The sequence below is a fragment of the Peromyscus eremicus genome, chromosome 17 (genome assembly GCF_949786415.1).
Source record: "Peromyscus eremicus chromosome 17, PerEre_H2_v1, whole genome shotgun sequence".
Classification (NCBI taxonomy): Eukaryota; Metazoa; Chordata; class Mammalia; order Rodentia; family Cricetidae; genus Peromyscus; species Peromyscus eremicus.
In genome coordinates this window covers 5006766-5030984 of record NC_081433.1, presented here as the reverse complement: position 1 = coordinate 5030984, position 24219 = coordinate 5006766, and positions in this window count along the sequence as shown.

Below are 24219 nucleotides of genomic sequence, written 5' to 3'. Positions count from 1 at the left end.
TTGCCAGCACACAGTGATACTCTTGAGTTCCATAATCCAGCCCAACTAACCATGAAGGCGAACCATCGCAAGTCTACTTCTTGTCAACATGATACCAAGTACACTGCTTTTAAAACTATGGTGACTCACTTCCACAGAATGTTGCAGAAGAGCTGATAGTATGTTTCTTACAACTTTAGGTCTGAAAGACACTGTTTGACTCATTCCTAGAATATGCCCATGATAGAGAGAAGCAAGTTGATTGGCCAATTACTTCCTTCATTCTAAAGAGCATTGCCTCAATTCTTAAAGAGAGTTTCCAGGGCAGGACGGGGGACCAGAAAGACAAAGAAGTCTTGGAGACAGGACACGCACAAAACAATGTTCAGCCCATACCACTCAGCTCCTGTAGGAAGCCGCCGTGCAAGGCAAGCACAATGAAGAAGGAAACATGGAAAGCGATGTTCATCTCTCAGCCCCAGCAGAGTGTCTCACTGTCCCTGACTTAAGTCTATAAAGGGAGAGGGCATGGGATTCAGAGACTGGAATCGGGGAACCTGAAATTAATGACCACACTTGGCCTGCCTCATGGGCATGGGAACTGTGAAGATCAAGGAAGATCTTAGATGAAAAGGCAATTGGGAACGAGGTGTCCTGTGAGGAGCCCTCCGGCTCCTCTGGGGAAGACCAGCAGTCCTTATGCTAGCCTTCTCACCGAGTATTTCTGGTGAAAATGCTCACCTTTACTACCTGGCTGCTAACTCATGAGATCAAATTACATGCTCTGTCACATCAATACGGTTCCTTGTCCCTTTGATGTCCACATTAGCACCATGGAAATCTTGAAGAAAAATGAGTTGCATCGTGTAGAGACCAGAATCTATGAAAAGGGAGTGGCCAGAGGGATGCCCAGGGACAGAGGAGGCAAATGAGAAATATCCCAGTCTATCTAATTCTACCCAGTTCCTGCCAGCTCTCCCCTCAGAATCATGTCACCAAGACCCTCCCATTTCCCACAACTCTAACACTCCAGGATGACTGGGACAGTGGGACTCAGGAAATCTGCACACATCTAGCTGGTAATCAAGAACAAAAACAAAAAACCAAACAAACCAACAAAACCGCTCAACTCCTCTGAGTATTCGTTGCTTCCCAGATAGTGTAGGAGCCTGAGACAATCACTTTCAGGGTTCCTTTTTACATGCTATCTGTCACCGGCTCAGATTCACCTCTGTGATGACATACACCAAAGGCAGACACCTGGTTCAAGTGCTCAGCTGAGCGCAGGCTCTAACGGAAAGAAACACTATTTTTCCCAATAGCTCAGGTCGGGCTCACACATGTAGCTGATTTTTAGCACATTCACTATCTGCAGGCTGTGTATCTACACCTACACAGACACAAATATGCGTACTTGAGTCCCATGTGAATTCTGTGCATTGATGTGGCAGAATCCAACAGACTTTTCTTCAGAGATGTTTCCATTTTTATTTAGTCTCCTTCAAGAACACTCATGTCCCACTGGAGGCCTGTGTCCTGCAGAGGGCTCCAGTTCTGCAGACACTCTTTTATCTGTACAGTGCGGAATTGCCCACAGATAACACTAATGACTTGGTGTAGCAGCCACTGGAGTGTCTGTCTTGAAGCATTCCCAGACTGTGGGCAGAGGTGTCTTTACAGAACAAAGTGCCAGCACAGGACGCTTCAGATATTTTAGTGTGCACGGAACACATCAGCGCTTTTCATCACAGCAGCCCCAATTCTCTCGGGACACAAATGAACATAACCATTGCATTAGGCTCTCTAGATGACATTTTGATTAAAGTAATTATTCCTTTAGTAAACAAATATTACATTCTAGATGACTTTAATGGCATGTAATAGAGTCTGTAATAATTCTGGTTACAAAGCAATGACATGTATCCTGGCTGCCACAAAGTCCACCAAATGTAAGTCCCGTGGGCTCATACAGATCTCCACGTGCACTAACCTTAATTCCCGTTAAAGTTAACTGTCCATCACACACACCTCTGTAATATTAACAACTAAAAGAGCTTTGACATGTTTCAGAACACTTTTCCTATAGATGAGACAGACTGTCCTCGAAGCAAACCTGAGCGATCCCGGCAGCTGTAAAGAGCTCCGTTCAGACAGGTCTGCAGCGGCCCCTCCTGAGCCTGGCTTTCTTTCCAGGGTCTCCTAGGTGACTTTGCTGCCTCCTCGAGTCTAAACTAAATGCTTCTGGACAAGCATGACAGGGCTGCAAGAGCTTTACACACTATGGCAATAATATGGGGCAACTGTCCCTTTGGCAGGACACCAGAGGCTTGCAAAGACTCCAAAAGAAAGCCCCACTAAAGTGGTTAAAGCTTCACACACACCTGCACACACACACACACCTGCACACACACACCTGCACATACACACAAACTGCACACACACACACACACACACACACCTGCACACATATACACCTGCACATACACACAACTGCACATACACACAATTGCACACACACACCTGCACACACACACACACACACACACACCCCTGCACACATATACACTTGCACATACACACACCTGCACACACACACCTGCACACACACACACACACACACACCTGCACACACCCCAGGTAAGCACTGGCCCCTAACCCTTCCCTCTTGTGATGATCTCAGAACAGCCAGGGCTCACTTGACCTGGTTCCTTGATGGTTTCTGCAGTGGTCAACAGTCCCTTCAGGGGACAAGTGCTAAACACGAGATTTTCACACATTGACCCCAAATTCATCCTAAGCCACAAGTGAGTAAAAGGCACAAACAGCTAGAGAACTCTCTGAAGATCACCTGTTTCCTTTAGAAGGTGTCCAAGGGACTAGCTAAAAGGCGCGCTTCCACCAACCCAGCAGGGCTAACCCAGCCTGGGAAGGCAGGCTTTGTGGCCCTGGGAGGCACCGCACTGCAAGTCCTGACCTGCCCCTCACTTAGTCGCCGGCCTCTAAGACAAAGCGCTGACACAGGGTCAAGGCCAGGGGTCAGAGGGATCAGTGCGAGAGGCACCAGCTGGCAAGTCCTGCCTGCATCTTTGTTCTCCCAAGTCTCTTCTCCATGACCAAAGGAGAGTAGGAAGTGGCATCCCATCGCCCCAGGAGCGGTCGCATAGGTGACAGCGCGCATCTCCCATGGCAACTAGCAGCTTCTTCCTACAAATTCCCAGTTTTGCCTCCTTCTGGATAGATCCAGAGTTCGGAGAAGGATTCTGGTCCTGGCCTTCTTTCCCATATCCCAAAGGTGGCAGGGGCTTCGCGATCCCTTGCCGGGAAGAACCGAGAGAAACCGCTTCTCCACGCCCTAAGCCCGGCGCCTGTCCAGCGCTCACCACGGCAGCTGGGACTGGCACTGGGGACCCAGCAAGGCTGGACTCCACACTCTGCAGGACCCCAGACCGAGGCTCCTCCAAGTTCCCCACGCTAGGGATCCCCGCCGCCGCCCCTACCTGCCGGAGAACGGTCCTCTGAGCCCGGTGCCCCGCGATCCAGCGACGGTCCCGGCTCGGCTCTGCTCCTGGGCGCCCGGCCACCACGCACAGACGGGTGGGGATGCGCTGGGGACCCGGACTCCACCCGCCCGCAGCTCGAAGCCCCCGCCCCTCTGGCCTCAGCCTTGTCCCTGCTACTGGGTCCTGCGCCCCGCCCCCTCCTTCACAGCCCGCAGCTGGGCTCCGGTCCTTCCCCCGTCCTCCTGTCCCCTCCGGGTCTCCGCACAGCCAGGGAGGCCGTCTCTTCGTCCTGGCGCCCTCCCGCCTCCCTGCCGCGCCCCGCGTCCCTCCCACCCTCTCACGCGCTCTCACGCGTTCACGGAGACCGCGCCTCCCAGGCTGGCTCTGCCACCCTCCCTCGGGTTTCTCCCGCCTCTCCCTCGCCTGGGATGCGAGAAAGGGGCTCGCACCTCAAACTTTTCCGCCCTGACTTCTGTAAGACCACGGGGAAGCGGATGGCACTGTGCGCTGCACCGGGGCTCCCCTCGGACATCCCACCAGAACAAAGGCTACCCCATCCTGGTGACTGTGGCAATTGTCCAGACAGAATGGGTGACCACTTTTAAAGCTACAGAGGCCAACACAGTCTTCTCTCTCTGTGTGTCGTTCAAGATCCTGTTGAAATGGGCTACAAATTAAGAGCTCAGGCACGGGACACTATGCTATGGGTTCATTCGCCATGTCCAAAACACAAGATGTGCCTGCGCCCTTAAGATTTGGTTCTTCATCAGCCCTATAAAGTTTGCTTGCCCGCATTTTGCCAAAAGTGAAGAATGTTCTGTTAATTCTGGCTCTGTGTGTGTGTGTGTGTGTGTGTGTGTGTGTGTGTGTGTGTGTGTGTCTCCCACGGAGATCAGTAGGGTGCCAACAGGCAAGTGGATAAATGTGTGTGTGACCAGGTTAATTCTTGGACACAGGGGGATAAACTGTACAACACAAGTCCACACGACCAGCGAGAAGCTGTAGATCTCAGGATTTAGTACAAATTTTACATTTTGTGTGTAGGTGACAGACCTTATATTTCAAAAGGAGTGAGTTAGATCATTTGGAAGACAGTCTGAGAATGTCAAGATCGGCCCCACTGAACTGTTGAATTATCATTATAACTATGAGGTGAGGGGCTAGGAAAATATGGTTTCTGTCTTTAAATGCTTGCCAAGTTTGAATGTCTGAGTTCCACCTCCTGGACCCCAGCTGAGAAGCCAAGTGCAGTTTAAAAAACCCACAGTTTTTAAAAACTGCAACTGTTGTTGCAGCCAACAGTTGACAATATGGCAAGTCCCAGGACAATGAGAGATCTCATCTCAAAAAACAGTGTGAACAGGAGAGATAACCACGGTTGTCCTCGGCCTCCACATCCCCACACGAATGTCCCCACACACAACATGCTTATACAACATACCCACGGGAAACTATGAGGTGGTGATGTGAAGATTTTTTTCCCACATATAAAGTCAGACTGGATTCTTGAGTCAGGGGTGGCTATTCAAAGATTATTTGTAAAAATAATCCAACAACATTACCAAGCACAATGTACCCTGGCAAGAATGGCTGTACAATCCAATCCAAACAGACAGTTCGCTACCCATTTCTTCTCCTGACATCTTCTGCACTTAGCAATACAGAGAAATAAAGGATGTGTGAGAAACACCAGCCACTTCAATGAGATATGGTGTGACATTTGAAATCCTAGCTTCCCATTGTACTCTGAGATTCCTAGAGACAAAGAAATACACAGGGATTTAGTGCACTAAAAGTCAGACTTGGTCCCAGCACTTACAACTGGGCAGGCATAAAGCAATTGGTAACTAAAGTATAATTCTATTCCTTTTGAGAGTTTGAGTTTCCTGTCATCAAACAGCATATATTTCTAAATTACAGCTATGTGGTTGACATATGTTTGAATCTTATTATATATCTAAGATTCTGTATTAGCAGAGAAGTCATAGGATAATCTAAAAAAAACCCAAAAAGGTGTAATATACAGCATAAAAGCTAAACACGTTCATTTGCATTTCAACCATTCCCAACACATTCTGCACTGTGAGTAGCCAGAGGCCTGGAACACACAGCTGACTCTGATAAGGGTTTTAAAAATGATTATACTGTCTAGGAGTATGGGCAATGTATTATTAAGAATGTCAATATTGGCTCAGCTCCCAAAGGTAATTTTCCTCTCTAAACTGAGATATAAATGCTAGTTTGCAGTTGATCCCTGTGTTTACACACACACCTCCCATTCTGAAACAGCAATTAGTTTGGTACCATAGAGGCGTGTGTTATCTGGCTTTGCCAACCCCTTGAGACAAGTGGAGCTGTATCCAGTAGTAAAAGAAACGACCTTCAGTGGAACTCCCAAAGAACAGGACTAGCATGAAGTTCCCAATCAAGATTTTTGTTATTTTGGGGGAGAGAAGTTATTCATGGAGAAGGAAACTCTGTGAAGGATCTACTCTGTCACTATAGACTTTTTTCTCAAAGTCACTGGACACTGGAACACCGAAATGAAGTCATTTCTTGAACAGAAGCATTCATTCACCATGAGGCATCACATAAACTTTAAAGCTCTCCCCACAAGCACCAGTTTAAGAGTCAAGGACTCTCACTTAAGATGGTGGGAAACACCTCCCTTTCAGTAGATACACAGTTTAGACCTCTGTGCCCAAGATACCATGGATTGAAGCTTCACTTCTCCAAGTCTGTTTTAAAACGTCTGACATGTACAAGCCAACACTTCTTCACAGAGCATCTCAACTCACACCTTATAACAACCACCAATCGGCCATCCACATGCAGATCTATTATTCCTGGAGTGCATTCTCTTCTGTGGATCCACTTACATAAATTCACATGATTAATACGCTGTTTTGACTGAAGGTAGAGAGTGTGAGTCATCCAGGGTGGTTTTCATTTTATCAGATGTTTTTCTTTCCCTGTCCTCTGCTTTTGTTTGTAACAAATGTCAAAACAACTTGTTGAATAATCAGAAAACGGAAGAGATGTGGCCCAGACTACACTAAGTCTGTAATTTATAGGTTAAGTGACATTTTCAGTCTGCATCCTAACTTCTGAGTATTTGCATTTATGTTTCTCTAGATTGGCTTGGGTCTGGTTTTGCAAAGGTACATTTTAGTTGTCCCTGTGTAGTTTTGCAGGTGTCTGTGATACTCACGTCTCCCACTCATATGCTTATGAGCTGCTGTTCATCTCTCTGTGATCACTACTAACACACGTGGAGCTCATGGCCTGTCCTGGTGCTTAGCCAACAATTCTAGAAAATTATTTGAACGTTCTGTGAGATCCTCCACAGAGATGCCCGTGCTTCTTCCTTTGTGACGTAAGTGTGTTTTACACCTCTCCCTTGACGTCAGGACTTCAGGATTCCTCCCTGGTTCCCAGTCTTTAAGGGGATAGTCTGGTTCTCTACCCTTGCCTGTGAGGCTGATTTCTGCTTGTTGTGGATTACTCTTCAAAGGTAAAGTTTTCTCAGAAACAAACACTGAAATTTGGCAATTGCTTCTTTTGAGAAACCAGGTAGACCGCTTCTTCCTTGTTGCTGTTGTTAATTGGTAAAGTGTGCAGATTAAATTCCTAATGCTAAAGCCATCTTGGATTCTAGAACAAACAAGACTCGGTCATGAGATAATTCTTTTGAAATATTGCTGTATTCTATTTGGTTAAACTTGGTTGGAAGTTACTTCGTCTCTTTTCGTGAGAGCATTAATTTGTGGTTTTCTCTTATTGTCATGTCTCTGTCTGGATTTAGTTTTAATTTTCCTTCAGTGAATAAATGGAAAATTCCTGTGTCCTCTTTATTTTCCTGAAATAATCTTAATATAAGGGGACTAACTTCCTAAATTGCCCGATATGATAAAACTCGCCAGCAAATCCATCTGAGTCCAAAATTAACTTGGAGATAAGAACTTTACCTTTGAAAGTAAAGACAATAAATACAGGACTACTTGTGCTATCTATTACCCTACCAGGGGCGGTTTATGTTTTTTAAAGAACTTACCCTTTGCATATGAACAGTCAAACTTATCAAAATAAATAATAATAATCAGCATTACAGCCTCTTACATTTCCACCATCTTTAGAATGTGAGTGGGATCAGTGTTCTCGCTCCCCAAACTGGTGAAGTAACTTCTTTTTACCCTCCTGATTGCTGTCGATGGGACCAGATCACATTAGCAATCTTTCAGATGGGCACCTCCGGTCCCTCCTGTTCCTCTCTTGTTGAGTTTCCTGTGTCACTCTCTGTATGACGGCTGCCATTGCTTTGTCTCTTCGGCTGTGTTTGAGCCGTGAATTCTCGTGTTATTCCCTACAGTAAAGGCACAAGATGGCTGACGTCTCTGTTTTCACATGTTCATTTAGAACCACAAACTCTCAACAGTTCCTCTTTAGCTACATCCCCAGTATCTCAACACCTGCCACTTTCAATGGGTTCACCATACTTTATAAGTTCTCCTTTTGACTTCTTTCAACCTAATGGTCATGGAGGTCAAAGTTATTATTTGATGTCCAAATGTTTGGGCATTTGTGAGATGTTCTTGTTGTTTGGGTGCCTAAGTTAGTAGAAGTGTGCTCATCAAATTTATTCTGCATGCTTCAATCATTTCACTTTTTAAAATTTTGATATGTGTGTGCATGAGATGTGCACACCTGTGTTGTATGAATGTTTCCATGTGTACAGGTGAACATGCATATGTGCGTGTGTACAGGTGAACATGTATGTGTGCATGTGGAGCCCCAATTAACATTGAGAGTCTTTTTGATCAAGCTCCACTGTGTTTCGAGATGGGGATTTCACTGATCTCCTTGAACCTGATCTGCTAGTTTAGCCAGCTGATCCCAAGGATCCCAGATCTCTACCTCCACAGTGCTGGGATTATAAGCCTGCTTCATACCCACCCAGCTTTTACACTGTTTCTGGGGAGCAGAACTCTGACCCTTACTCTTACAAGGCAAACACATTGTCCACTGAGTCATCTATCCAGCCCTATTTCAATGATTTTAAATGTATCAAGTTTTGTTTGAGGGTCTAGAACTCGGTCTACTGCGGTAAACATTTCCAGAGTCCTGAAGTGTTTACTATGCTGTTTTTAGTCATTTTATAAAATTAATTTAGATCAAGATAGCTGACCAGAGTCATTTGTTTATCCAATTGTCTATCTAATGTAGTAATGATTAAATCTGGGATTTTAACAGTTTAACTTTTTTATTCTGTGTGTAGACTTTAGAAATGTTAATTACTCCTGGTAAAGTGATTGCTTTAACATCACACAAGCTACATCTTTATCCCTGGCAATATATCTTTATGTAAAATCTACCACCCATACACGTATAATTAATTATATGGCCATTCAGCTGCATTTGGATCAACATTAGTACGCATCTTAGTTCTGGCATCTACAGTACAGCAGGGGCTGAGCAATGCTCACCTCTTCCTCACAGTTCTGAATGCTGGAATGTTCCAGATAAAGGAGCAGCCTTCCTGCACCATCCAGTGTCCTCCTGCACGGCACAGGGATAGAGGCCTCCAGTTGTCTTCTCTCCTTTTCATGAAGTCGTGTCTCCCATCTGAAGGACCTGCCCCACATGATATCAGCTAATCCTAGTTTCCACTGTATATATGATTTTGTGGGAATATGGAATGCATACATGCAGGGCATCATAATGCAATCTCAGCCGTACTCTGAACTGACTGGGGTCCTAATATTTTAAGTTAGTCTCTTGTAAGAATCACATAATTGTCTTGTATTCTAAGGGAGTCATTGGTCTGGTTTTTAAACATTGATAACTTATCTTCTATACACAAAAAGGTATCACAACAGTACACTGCCATGTATCCTGTATGTGGACCCAAGTCACAGGAGTCAGGAAGGTGCTGTGGCAGAGATTCATCCAATTAGGAAAAGCAAGGAAAGTAATTTAACTCTCTATAAATCCTCTTACTGGGAATTCCATCTGCATAGCATGCCCCACTATTACACTAAAGGGCCTTTATTAGAAAAAACATGCAGCCATAAGAGGCTCACTTATCCACTCCCTTTTATTTACCCCACACCATCTGTCTCATAAAGTGAAGTCAACACTGAAAAGACGCCCCTGTGATATCATGGAATCTCCAGTCTCTATATGCGCAATGAGGGTGAGTGGAGCCCAACACATCCATGTCAGAGGACAGCCACAGAAGCAGGCTGATTCTGTCAATGGAGAGGCTGGTTTGTTTAGTCCTTGGCATAGAAATGCCATCATGCCCTCTGTAAAGTGACCCCTTCATTAGCACCTCCACTTCCTGTCTGCGGCCAGCCCTCTAACAGCAGGGACATTTGCCCCCTTATTCCAACCACTTAGAAAACTTAAATAGAAGTGGATGTGCACATCCGAACCCGTCCCATTGGTTTAATATCAAATGATGCCTTATCATTAGGGAAAATGTTTCTTGAAGCAATCTGCTAATTAATGCCCAGGAAAAAAACATTAAAATTTCAATCTTTCTGCAATAAAGTATCTCATTAAAAAAAATTGTTCTTGAAAGATGTACAAGCTAATCTCTCTCTCTCTCTCTCTCTCTCTCTCTCTCTCTCTCTCTCTCTCATACACACACACACACACACACACACACACACACACATACACACACACATGCTTGCACATGACAAGTGCTAACATAGACATGATCAAAACAGTCGTTTTTAAAGTTTTAATTTTTAGTTAAATATGCATTTGCTCTATACCAGGCATGTTTAAGTACACATGCTTCAATAAATGATAAAACATGATCGTGGTATGACGGCCATCTTTGTCCAGGTGTGACTCTCATCTCTCTCTTTGCAGCAAACAGAGATGATCACAGCAAACCACAACTGGTCAGAGTACCTAGAACAACAGATCAACAGATTGTGCGTGCTGAACTCCAGTAGACACAGCTACAGCATGGCCCCCCACACCTAAGGCTCAGGGAACACCCCAGAAAGACTGTAGGAGTCAGAGGACCAGGAAGTCTACGTGGAATTTCATCTCCTACAGATGACAAGGATACTTTATCCATGATATCCCAACAATATGGCTGCCTGAACAAGACCTGAACAAATTCAGCACCTAAAGAGGTGCTAACGCGGAAGGGGATGAACTTGTGGGGGCCCTGTCCATAGACAAAGAACTACAGGCAGCTAAGGAATTCTGAGACCAGGAGAAAGAGTCTTCCCTGGGGATGAGCTCCCTAATTGGTTATCCAATAACAAGTGGTCAGCCCTAAAATCATACACATATAAGTAACGAAACAGACTCAGCAGGTTGTATTTATGTATCTACACATACATAGGCATACACACGTGTGGACATATGTAACAATAATAATTAAAGATAAACAGGCCATAAATTGGAGAGGGGGTTGGGGGAGGACATGGGAGGAGTTGGAGAGAAGAAAAGGAAAAATGTAATTAAATTTTAATTAAAATCAAAAATTATCAAGAAAAAAAATAACCATGAAATAATGAAACATTCTCCCAGTTAATAAAGCAGGAAGAAGCCCAAGGATAAGTGTATGGGGTCCAGAAGTATACAGAGCAGCTCCCAGCAAGGGGCAAGGAAGGGAGCTGACCAAGGCAGAAGACAGACCAGCAAGTCTCACTGTCAGCACTGTGTAAAGTGCATGGGTTTCCCTGCCCCCAAAAGGCACGCCAGCCAACTAGGGCAGCGTGGCTACTCTAATATCTGAAAACACAGTTCTCTTATTGGCAGGATGTGATTTAGCAGCATTAGAAGACACAAAGTAGATTTGCATGAAAACCATGTGCAGATTCCAAGCAGAAGAATTTCCACTTTGTTAAATGCCAGATCACTTGCCCAGCATGTCAGACTTCCACTGCTGTGATAAACAAATGGTGTCTTCAGCGGGTGAGCTATGATGGCAGGACATCTCATGAAGCAGCACAGCTCCTACCTCCACCCACCCACCCACACCCCAGGATCCTTATTTCACCCTATGTAATGGCTTGCTGGTCATACTCCCATAGGCTTAGCTCTGTCTGGGCTCCTAAGCTCCATGGACTCTAATTCCAGTTAATTCTCTCAGTTACCCCTATCTCTTCATGTAAGTAGACCATTTACACCCTGACCTAAATGAACTGCATTCCCCAAGCCCTGCAAACTTCCTTCCGAGATTGGATGCATATCAGACTGGGACTGATTCTGTCTGCAACTGAATTCAGTTGGCTTAAGCTGTAATTCTCTGCCTCATTTCTGCTGATACTCATCCTGGGCTGGTCATGATGATGTCACTAAGCGATGTGGCATAGCCTGGGCCTCTCATTCCTCTTTACCGTCTCACTGTTATCTACACACTTTGGCAGGTGAGATCAGAGAGTAGAGATGAACGAATGTACAGCATTGCTAGGATAAATAGTCCTTGGAGACTGGCATTTTTTTCTTCTGCAATATTAGGGATTTAATTTAGTACCTAGCATATTCATAGAAGCAAGCCCTCTACCTCTGAGCTATATCCCTAGCCCAACATGTGTGCAATGAATCCCTAATCAACTTGTGATTGGCTAATCACAGCTCTCAACATGACACACTTGGAAAGAAGGAACTTCAACTGAAGAGTTGCCTCCATCAGACTGGCATGTCACAGTGTCTGTAGGAGGGAGGCCTGTCAGACTGTGCACAGAGTCACTGCTAGGCAAATGGCCTTGGGCTGTATAAGAAAGTATCTGAGAAAGTCAGCGGAAGCACGCAGGTCCTCAATGGTTCCTGCTTCTGCTCCATCTTGAATTCCTGCCTTGACTTCCCTCAGTGATGGTGATGTGGAAGTGTAAGCCAAACAATCCATTCTACTCCAAGTTGCTTTTGGTCCTGGTGTTTATCATAGCAACAGAAGGTAAACCAGGACATGCCTGACTCTCTTATATTTGGTGATCTGCATAATTATTGTGTCTCAAGATAACTAGACAAGAATGAGAGCCCATTGTTCTAGAATGTTGTAACTAACATTGTCTTCTTACTCTTTCTCTTGTTTTTAAAATCTCACAACACTCACAATTGTGATGTTCAAACAGTTATCATCTATGAAACCCTCTTTTTCTACTTTGACCTATTCTTGGTGTCAAGGATAAAGGTTTGGATAGTCATTCTCCAACACCTTGGTTATGTTGTCTATCACAATCTTAGACGCCCATCCCTAAGATTCTAATCTGTCTGCTCCTAGGTCTGATGAAGACATCATAGATGCCGAGCCTGGAACATGCTCTCCGTAGTGATGCCTGGTGTCTGAAAGGATTGATACTGACTTGGGACCCCCAAGAACAAGTTCTCAGCACAAAGGGGATTTATTTGTCCCAGAGGGACAGAGAGTAGGGAATAAGAGACAAAGACAGGAGATAGAAAAGGGGAACAAGGGAGAGGGGGAAGTAGTATTTGTCCCAGAGGACAGAGGACTGTCTCTGGATAGAGAGGAGACAGACGTAACCCACAGGCAAATGTTGGTTTATAACGATAAAGGGGGAAACCCCGTGTTAGGATGAGGTATTTAATTTTAATTGGGCATGTTAATTAGGTGAGCCAAAGGGGGTTTTTGATTGCTGGACTTCAATACTTTGATAGCTGGACTTTGGTAGTCAGGCTTGGGAGGAGGAAGTGGCCAAATAAGGGAATGGACCTCGGTGGTTAGTTTTAGGAATATAATCTAATGGTTTTTTAACAAGGCAGAGGGAATTAGAGAGAAGGGCAAGTCCTGCCGGAGCCATGTTTGCCACACTTGGGCTGGCTAGAGTCCTTCAACCTCCTTGCCATGGAAGGCGAACGGTGTTCAGACAGCAGCAGGAAAGCTGACTGATACACAGCAAGAGGATGCTACAAACTTTCTCGGGGAGTCACTCAGGTTTTTATTCTGTCTTTCACTGAACCCTAAAAACAATCAAAATAAACATCATTCCTGAATGTAAGTATAAAATCTGGAGCATGCCAGGCGGTGGTGGCGCACGCCTTTAATCCCAGCACTCGGGAGGCAGAGGCAGGCGGATCTCTGTGAGTTCGAGGCCAGCCTGGGCTACCAAGTGAGTTCCAGGAAAGGCGCAAAGCTACACAAAGAAACCTTGTCTCGAAAAACAAACAAACAAACAAACAAACAAAAAATCTGGAGCATATCCTCCTATTTAAAAAAAAAAATCTTATTTTCAGATTCATTGAAAATCCCTAACCAACAAATATAGTCATTACCAAAAAAATACAAATGCTTTTGAGAGGCAGAAGAGTGAGTTAGAGAGCCCCAAGTCACCCATAAATGAGAGAAGGCAACGGAGGAGAACTACAAGAAGCCAAAGAAAGACCAGGCATGCCTACCCAACCCTTCGGGTTCTATAAGGTGCACCAGCTGAGAGGACAGGGCAGACAGACTCAGATGTGACTCCTGGAAGCGTTTCATGCCCTCAGGAGTCTTGGAAGCTCCTGGGCCTCCTGGGTGAAGAATGATGATGGGCCAGCAGCCAGCTGGATTCTCAATCCAGGCCAGGCTTCACCATACACTTAAACCTTAAAGGGAAATGCCAGTTTTCTGCTGAGATCCCATTTATTTTCATGTTGAAATCTCAGTAATCAATCTTTTTGCTTTGTTTCAAACCAACTGCTTAATACCATCCCTTCTGGGTACATTTGGAAACTTCTTTGTCCTAGGATACATTTGCCAGAGAACATGAACCATTGTTTCAAATAAATGTCCTGGGGGAGAAAAGTTGTAGATTTGGGCATTACATTTTCATAAAGCTAGCTAGTCTTATTCCTGTTAGGAAAAATGTCAAAAATAAATAAATAAAGGCAAACATATCATTATTGTCTGGAAACAATGCTTACACCTGTGATTTTTATAAGCACCATCTGCCTTTTTAGTGATACTAAGTTTAGAAGTGGCTATTATCACTTTTGAATTTGATTCCAGCATTAAACTCATCTCTAGATCCATGTATATACCCTCATGAAGCACTGTGTGCCTCTTGTATATTCATAATATGCATTTATTTCAAACAGAACTAGATTGTGAATAGGTATTCTGTGCCATCTTTTTATTTGCATTTATTGCTTTGCCCTTTCTAAATGGGCAGAAGAAAGTTTACAAAGGCGGATAGGAGCGAGCTGAGGAACACAGGGAGGAGCTAAGTGGAGGCAGAGCCTTGTGGTGGAGGACGTTGCCGCTCAGCTGCCTTTGGTGTGTCATAGTCTTACATGGGATGTATCAATAGCACAAGGGATGGGTTCAGAGTGAGCGTGAATGGCCCATGAGTTGGGAACTTACAGTTGCTTTCTTAACAATAACAATAAAAAGATGTAAATATTTCATCAGTTACGTCTTTCATGAAATAAGTGAGTGCTTTTCTGTGGAAATAGCACACTTTTTGTTCATGTTATTTTAGTCATGAAAAACATCTTCCAGTGAAAATTTATTTATACAAACATGTTGTCTAAAATCCCGCCTTTTAGAAACAACTGTAACTAATTCTACCAGTGATGTGCACCTGTGTAGAATATGTTAGCAAAGTGATATATGCTTTCAGTCGGGTGAGGTCTGAAGATGGTGATATCACTTAGGCATGGGGAGCAGAATGATGATTTCCAGAGGCTAATCAGGGGAGAGGGACCAATGGGCAGATGATGACCAGAAGATGTAGAATTATAGCTGTTTAGGGAAAATAAGTCAAGAGTCCATTGTACAGAATGGGGGCTATCCATGCAATCAACACCTTATATTCACTCTGTGTTTGTGTGTGTGCGTGTGTGCTCGCGCGCCGGGCCTGTCTGTCTGTCTGTCTGTCTGTATCTGTGGAGGCCAGAGGTTGACAGGTTGACATCTGGTGTCTTCCTCATTTCTACCTCAAATTTTGAAACAAGGTCCCTCATTGCACCTGGCTCACTGGTTCAATTCAGCTAGACTAACCAGTCAGTGAGCGTCAGATGCCCTCGTACCCCCCAGCTTTGGCATTATAACCATGCCACTCTGCATGGCTTTTGATGTGGGTGTGGGGAGCCAAACCCGAGTCCTCACACTTGTTCAGGAATCACTTTACTGACTGAACTGGCTCCTCAGCTCCTGCGCTCTGGAAAGCATGAACAAAGTGGGCGTTAGGTGTTCTCACCACCAACATGACTCCCAAAGCAACGAAAACTATTAGTTAGCTGTGATTCACACATCTGTCATCCCTGCAGTCACAAGGTTAAAGCAGATCACGGGCCTGAAAACAGCTGAGGCTGCACAGCTGGAATTGGTCTCAGAAAGATAAAATAAGACAAAGGTGACATCATACCACAGTTAGCATGCCATGCTTTATCCATGCACATAAACATTTCATCATAGCCTTATTGTGGATGATGCCATCATTACAGCTACCTAATTTCTCTGGCTGCTTCACTCAGTTTACCTGACTAGATGAGGGAGAGCTTGAGGACTCAAATTCAAATTTCCAAATCTCTTTACAACCTCTTCTGTATTTGAGACAAGCTCTGCTTTTAGGCTGAGTATGCTATTTATATTTTTAGTTTTCATTGAAAGTGCTTTCTTACGATTTTGGTCAAGGTAAAGAGAAGAACTCCATTGACCCATAAATAAAGTGAACCAACAGAATTTGTGTAGGTAGGAAGATTCAGTTGAGTTTCTGGATCGGGGAAGATGGTTTAGCAGACCAGTTCTCACCCTTCACAGAACGTATCAGTCACATGGGAATTTTGTTAAAAGATGCTATGGTTCAGTGGATGAGGGGCAGGACCTGAGGCTGGGGTCTTTGCATTTTTTATGATGCCATTTTTATCTCCGGAGCAATGATTGTAGTGCAGTGTGACTCCTTTCCATTTGCAGACTTTAGCACGGCGTATCCATCTTGAGAAAGTCACGGCCATCATGTTTACTATGCAGGCTATCAAGTGCCATTATTGATCTTATTTTGCCAATAAAACTGGGTATTTCAAAGAGGTCAGTAGGTGCCCAGATATGCCCAGCTTGAAGAAAGACAATTATAAAGCCACACTACAGGCTGGGTTTCTGATTCCGCAGCTCATTCCACCATCTAACCACTGTTTCAAAGAAAGTGATGCATCCAGACCTTAGTTTTGCACTTCTATGCACATCCACCATGATACCATGCATCAGCAGAAGCAGGCATTGGCTCCTGGTGCAGGTGCAACACCCCAAAAGGCTCATGAACATCTCAGAGCCCCAAACACCTGGGTTGTGTCGATCTCCCACAAGCAGACCTGGGTTCTGCTTCCCTGTGTGCCTCCTTCACGGACCCCAATGATGGGCTAGTGGGCAGACTTAGTTTGCTCCATTGATCTGAAGCCACTTTTAGTTCATAGCTGGAGCAGCTGCTCTTAGCCCCTCCACACTCTTCCTTCTCCTGTTACTTACTCCTTCCTGTATCCCATACTCAGCTCTGCCTTTCCCCTCCACGCCGTCTAAGAACAGCCTCATCCTTCCTCATTCATGGAGATGTCTTTTATTTTGCCTCCTTTCATTTGTTACTTTTATTTTGCACCCTTTCCCTTCTATCCATGACATGTAAGAAAAGAATCAAGACTTAACCAAGTTACAGGAAATCTGTCTATTCTTATGCTTATGAGGGAGTTGCACTCTGTCTGGTTTACAACACACTCGGCCCTTAATCTTCTGTTTTAACCTTCACCACCTCTGTCATTTCTGTAGAAAATTGCCTTCCCTGAGGTGGGAAGAATATGTTATATTTGCGTGATTGACTCTTCTGCCAGCTCGTCACCTCTGGGCACACTCCTCCTCCGCTGTAGATATGCAAGTGCTGAAAAGGAGTCCTGGTGGCCGAAGCCTCATTTCATGGAAGTTTCAAAGGTGTAACTGGCCACCACGGCTGAAGAAATGTTGTCAGTTTCACTGAGAAAATCTGCATTGACATTCAAAGGCATCGTGGAGGTGTTCCAGCGCAGAGGAGTTTTTAGGCCCTTCCTGATTGCTACACTGTTATTCTATAGGACGTCTTGTATTGTCTGTGAGGTGTCTAATTTAAAAAACACAGCTTCCAGGCAAAGTCAAGCATCACCTAAATTTACAGGGGATACAGCAACACTCTTGTCTTTATCCCATGTGTTTGTTCAGGCAGTTGGTATAACAGGCATTGGAAACATTAAATGAATGAATGAATGGATAAATAAATAAATAAATAAATAAATGGGAACACTTTCCTGACCAAAAGAACCTTGAGTAATTATATTAATTAAGAGTAAATATATATGTTTGATATATAGTCATACATATATGACTATCCTGATGTATGTAAAACAACTATGTACCTAGTTGCCAACCTGCATATGGGCAGAAATGTGTTTTAAAATGTAGTCTTGTCATCATCGATCTAGGGTGAGAGCAACCACTCAGGAGACAGCTATGGAAAACACAGAGGACCACAGCCACATTGGGAGATAACTTAACTGTGGCTTCTTCCTGAAAGGCAGAGGGGTTGGTTGAAAAGGCTCAGGATTAGCTAGTTTGGGCAATGTCAACAGGACCTGAGGTGCAGGGACAGGTTCTCACTGTCTGGTACAAGACCTCAGGTGATAAGGGTAGGATGACCATGGCCTAGAGTGTAGGATTAATAAAGTCTCTATTTTTAAAATGTGAACTCTGGATTAATTGGTTTATGAATGAAAGGCATTACCAGGCCAGTCCTTTATTATCCTCAATTACTGGACTTTGGGGAAGGTCCTCTTCCCCAAATTCAGAAAGACCTTCAAGATGCCATTGCATCAAAAGTATAGAAAAATAAAAAAGGGTTAATCCCACATATAATAGATTAAAGCATATATACAAAACATTTTATTGTTCATTGTACAAATTCACAGTAAGAACTTAAAGGGGTTGGGACTGTAGCTCAGTTGGTAGAATGCTTTCCTAACATGCATGAAGCACTGGGTTTGGACAGCCTGCCCCACAAATTGCATAAACGGATTGTCATGGTTCACATCTATTATCCCAGCATATAAAAGTTTGAGACAGGAGGATCTGAAGTTTAAGGGCATCCTTGGCTACACGGTGAGTTCAAAGCCAGCCTGGGCTGCATGAGAGTCTATCTCAGATGACGAAGAGACACAAAATGCCAATGCAGATTCAGCCACAAGGACCTTGATCAGAGTTATTGAAAATGGCGAAAATGCATAGTGGTCATAATAACAAACTTTTGAGGGATTATGACACATTCCCCTGTAAGCGGAACACTGTGGTCGCTTTCTGCCCCTCCATGAGTGACCTGGTGGAAACTTCTTAAACTAAGAAGGTGAAAATGTAGTGACTCCCTTCTGAGTGCAGGGATATTGGAGAAAGGACCAGAGCTCAATCAAAAGCAAACAGACTGTGTTAAAAGCACAGCTATGTTCCAAAAGTAGTGTGCTGATGCAGGCTGACAGTTTCCAGGTCGTGGTATGACAGTGGCATGTTCCCTCCAGTTCCCAGACCTTCAGCCAGTCACATGCTCAGATGTCTTCTGTGATATTTTTTAATATGATAAGGAAAATAACTGAAATTCACATCTGGCCAGTGTGATAGAGACAAGGAAATCCTACGTGAGACAGTCACAGGATTCTACAGGAACTCATTTAATGGAAGCCTACATGCAGAGCCGGGATTGATGGCCAGAAAATAACACCCCCAGTAATTTACAGAAATCCTGGTGAGGGCATTGAACTTCCTACAATCTATTATATGAGGATTTTGAGTCAATCTTATCTACAGCTTTAGGAAATAGGCTGACCCCAATTTGCCATTTTGATTGTCAAAATCCTAGATTTCTTCACAGCCCTTATAAAGGAAGCTTCCAAGGGCTATGTAATGGCAGATAAGATTTTCCAGGCTTATATTATTTAGTGAACAAGAAGGTGCAGAATTACACAGCGAGTGTTATAATTTAACATTTTAATGCATAGATAAGACATGACTATAAGAACTGTTAATAGTGGCTCTCCGTGGGAGGTGGCGTGCACAGTGATTTTTGTATTCTTTGTTCGTCTATATTTTATACACTAAAGACAGTGCTGTCTTCCCGAGTCTGTCTGATGCATAAACCCTCGGCAAGGTTATCTGTGCGCCTATGCATCTCAGGTCGGCTTCTGAAGAAACAGAACCCTGAACCAGGTGCCTATTTGAGGGACTTTAAGCTCCCTGCAGAAGAAAAGTATTAATACAAGGGCAGAGAAAAACTCCAGCATGATGTCTGAAGATGACTGACATGTAGCAAGACTCATGTTCCCTTTCAAACTGACTCTTACGAGGCTCCCAATATCTAAAGGTAAAAGATTGGTTTAGAAATTGAGCATGCACCCATGGTGTTTCAAAGTGTTTTGAAGCTCTGAGGATAGAGCTTGGCTAGGAGAGTGCTTGCTTGGCATGCAGGATGCCCTAAGTCTGACTTCTAGCACGTGACCTGAGTGAGGTAGTGCCCACTGTTAGCCCCAGATCTCAAGAGGCAGAGACAGGAGGATCAGAAATTCAGTGTCATCCTTTGTTCCAGAACAGAGTTGACACCAGTCTGGACTACATGAGACTCTATCTTAAAAGCACAAACAAGGTGTTTTAAATATTTCTTCCTGGGCCAGGTCACTACTGAAAGTCTGGCTGGGTGATCTAGAGGCTGAGTGCTCACCAAGAAGCAGCTCCATCCTGCCTTGTGTGCTTCTTGGTGACACATCTGTCCACCCATGCTCAGATTATTCCCTGGTCTCCCCACTAAAGAACACAGCATCTCTGTTTCTCACTTGTTTGGCCCCAAACCATCATCATCAGGGTGGCCCTCTCTCTCTACACAAGTAACCCTGAGTAAACCCTGCTGGAACTGCCTTCCAGTCACAGGTCATACCCGTCCATTACTTGCGTCCCCTGCCACATCCTGACTCAGCCATCACCATGGACATCCTGGGCTGGCATCCTGGGCCGGCATCACCCCACTAGTGTGAGTCTTAAGTGATTGGTGGAATGACACTTGGAATTCAAGTTAGCTCTTATACCTCTGGAGCCCAAAGCCCTCCAAAGCTCTCCATCTCAGAGTCTGTTTGCCTCGTCATCCTCAGAACTCCTCTCTCCTCCACAGTTTGGTTTCCACCACCTCTGCCCTGCCCTCCACTGGCTGCAGAGAGCTCATCCCCTCCCATCGCTGCCTTCTGGGGGTGCTGCTTTGGACCTTGCGATAACAGAGTAAAAAGTATGAGACCTAGTTGTGGTTGACACAGGAGTGAACAGAGTTCCTACATTAGTTGTCTTCATTGTATTTGTTTTTAAATTTATTTTTAACTGGTGTGTGTGTGTGTGTGTGTGTGTGTGTGTGTGTGTGTGTGTCCCAAATTCTAGAAGCTGTCAGACTTGGTGGAGCAGGAGCTACAGGTGGTTGTGAGTTCATACTTCTTTGAAGCTTTTTACTTGGGGGAAACAGAGTCAACCATGTTTGTGCAATTGGCCACATGAGGCCACTCACCTCATACAGCTGGATCAGGGGTTAGAGGAAGACTAAGGGTGGAGCCTTAGTTTAGGAGCTGACCAGAAATGTTCCTCAGTAGGGTGGCTTTTGCAAAGGGACCCCAGTGAATCTGTAAGCAAACCACCTCAATTAAATGTTTTCTCTATAAGAGTTGCCTTGGTCATGGTATCTCCTCATAGCAATAGAAACCCAAACTAAGACACTAATGAAGACTCCTAGGATTGAGGCATACGGAGTCCCGACTAGCCATCTCTTGTAACCAAGTGAGGGTTCCAGTGACAGAACAGGGTCATACTCAATTGAATTATTGGCCAAAGGTGGCCCGTAGAAATCCCCAAACAACCCAGACTGTTGATAAGACAAAGGGTTGCTCCCCAGAAACTGACAGCAGGCCCAACTGCTGAGGAAAACACCCACACAACTCATTGAGCACAGAGAAGTTGAGCTGGTGCCTACATGGAGCCTTCACCACCGTCACTTTGGTGGAGGAAGTTACTCTGCAGACAACTGAAAAAGAAATGTAGACACCAACCCAGCCACAAAACCCCCGACCTATAACCTGTCCTGCCTGCAAAGTATGCTAGAGCAATGGTGGTCCAGGACTTGTGGGAGTGGCCCGCTAATGTCTGAGTTGACTTAAGGCCCACTCCACAAGAAGGAACATAACCTGACACTGCCCGGGTGACCAAGAACCAGAGAACAGATAGCCCAGAGACCTAGGGTAAAACAAAACACTACTGCTCTTTAAAAAAATCATTAAAATGATTCCTAATGATATTCTGCAATACTCATAGATCAGTGTCTTATCCAGTCACCATCAAAGAGGCTTCCTTTGGCAGCAGGCGGGAACAGATCCACACCCAGACATTATGCAGAGAAATAGTGCAAATGGGATGTCATCAAACTCCCTCTCCTCAGAGCTCAGGGAATCCCATGGGAGAGGAGGTGGAAAGATTGAAAGAGCCAAAGCGGACAGAGAACAAGGTCCTCTGAGTCAACTAAGCCAAGTGCATATGAGCTCACAGAGACCAAAGCAGCAAGCACAGTGCCTACATGGGTCTGCACCAGGTGGTCTGCATATATGTTATAGCTATTAGCTCAGTATTTTTATGGGACTCCTGACTGTAAGAACCAGTGGGTCTGACTCTTGTGCTTGCTCTTGGGTCTCTTTTTCTCCTGTTGGGGTGCCATGTCCAACTTGGTTATGACAACTTTTGTTGCATCTTATTATATTTTGTTGTGGTTGGATGTTGTCTCTTAGAAGCCTGTTTTATCTAATGAGATAAAAAGGGAGTGGATCCGGGGGGAAGGGAAGTTGGAGTGGGAGGAGTGGAGGGAGGGGAAACCATCATCAGGATATATTATATGAGAAAAGAATCTATTTTCAATGATAGGGAAAAATAATAAGAGAGAGAAGTAGCTAAAGAGACAGACTCTAGATTTGGAGCTGACACGGTGCGCGGCAGAAGCCAGCAAAGGCAAATGCTCCATTCCCAGGAAGGTCAAATTGGCAGTTTGGTTTGATTAGGAGGGACTGGGGTTTGGAAAGGTGTCCGAAATGTCCCTCCTCATTTTATCAGACGTAAGTGAAGGTGCAGGGAAACCACTGAGCTAGACCACTCCGTGAGTGACAGCAAGGTTGACTGGGACAACAAACTGCCAGGCTATTGCTAAGGGGCAGAAAGAAGAGAAAAAGTGGGAGAAGCCTTGCCAAGTTTAAGGGGACAGGTAGTGGGGGAGGGGGAATGTGAGGCAGAACAGTGCGGGAGTCCGTGTGGGGACTTTAATCAACATGTGACAGCCTTGAGTTAATCAGGAACTAGATACCTTGCTGGAGGTGGTGGGTTGTAGAGGATGGATCAGGGAAGTCACGGCTTTTCCTGACAAATAGAAACCAGCTTTACAAGGTTGAGGAACGTGGAGTGTAGGCAGCAATCCTGCTGTGTACCCAGTCAGAGTCCAGCCTGAGCTGAGCCCAGAGTGTCATTTAGGACATTGTCAGCAGCATCGTCATGTGGGGGACCACTTTGGACCTAACAGTTATCCTGGAAGGAATGGATGAGTGAATGAATGAATGAATGAATGAATGAATGAATCCCAGGGACCCCCTTTTACCCCACTGTCAGGAAGCACTGTAGCACTACTCTCCAGTGCCCCTGACATTGAGGAGATATTAACTGCAAGTCTACTGCCGCCATGCAAGTCCAGGGACAGGAAGGTGCGGCCACAGTTACTATGCTCAACCAGTTTTCCAAAGAACAAGTGTAACTCAAGGCTAAAGTGGAAACTGCAAGCAGGGATACTCCGCCTTGTACTTCACTCACAGCCATGCCCTGACTCAGAGGACTTTCTATATACTCAACATTAGTGGAGATTCAACTTTCAGTATTACTTGCGTAAGATTCAAGAGACTCGGGACTCCTTAACTTATATTTCCTGCCTTGCTCTCATCACTAAAGGATAGTTTCACCTTTGTTATTCACAAAATCACAGCGTGCAGCCACCTGAGAGGGTATCCAGAGGACTAACTGTGGGTGGTGGATCCGAGTTCTTTACGAAGTTACACGTGAGCTTGTCTTTTTACATATCAGGGCACCGATGCACTTTTACTTAGAGGGGATGAAAAAGCTTCCCTGTCACTGGCCACAGTGCCCTGGAGGTTCATCCACTGTACTACGTACAAGAGGATCCATTCTTATTGTGGCTGAAGAAGACCTTGCTGTGTTTGGGCGAGGGTGTCCCACTGACTGTGTCGGTGTGTACTCATGGGCACCTGGGAGGGTCAATGTCTTCACGGTCATGAGTAACACTGCAGTGGGAACTGGAGGGAGGGATTTTTGCTGTGCCCCCTTTGGGAACACACCTACGTGTAGGTGCCTTGACCATGCAGTAGCTCCACTGTAGTATTTGAGGGCCAAGCATACCCTTCCTTCCCCATGGTGAGAGTTGTTAATTCGCTGCCCCAGCAGCAGTGACAAGAGTCTTCTTCCCTTTACCTCTGCAGCAGACTCTGTCCATCTGTCTCTTTAAGGACAGCCATTCGGATTGGGATGTCATCCTTGTGGTTTGGAATCACACTTCCCTGGGGGCTGGTGGGGGCTGAGTGGTACCCCTCGTGGACCCTTCAGCCATCTGCGTCTTTTTTTTTTTTTTTTGAGAAATGGCCTCATACCTGGAAGTTAACCATGTTGTCCTCAGAGGAGAGAATAGGATAGTGAAGAGAA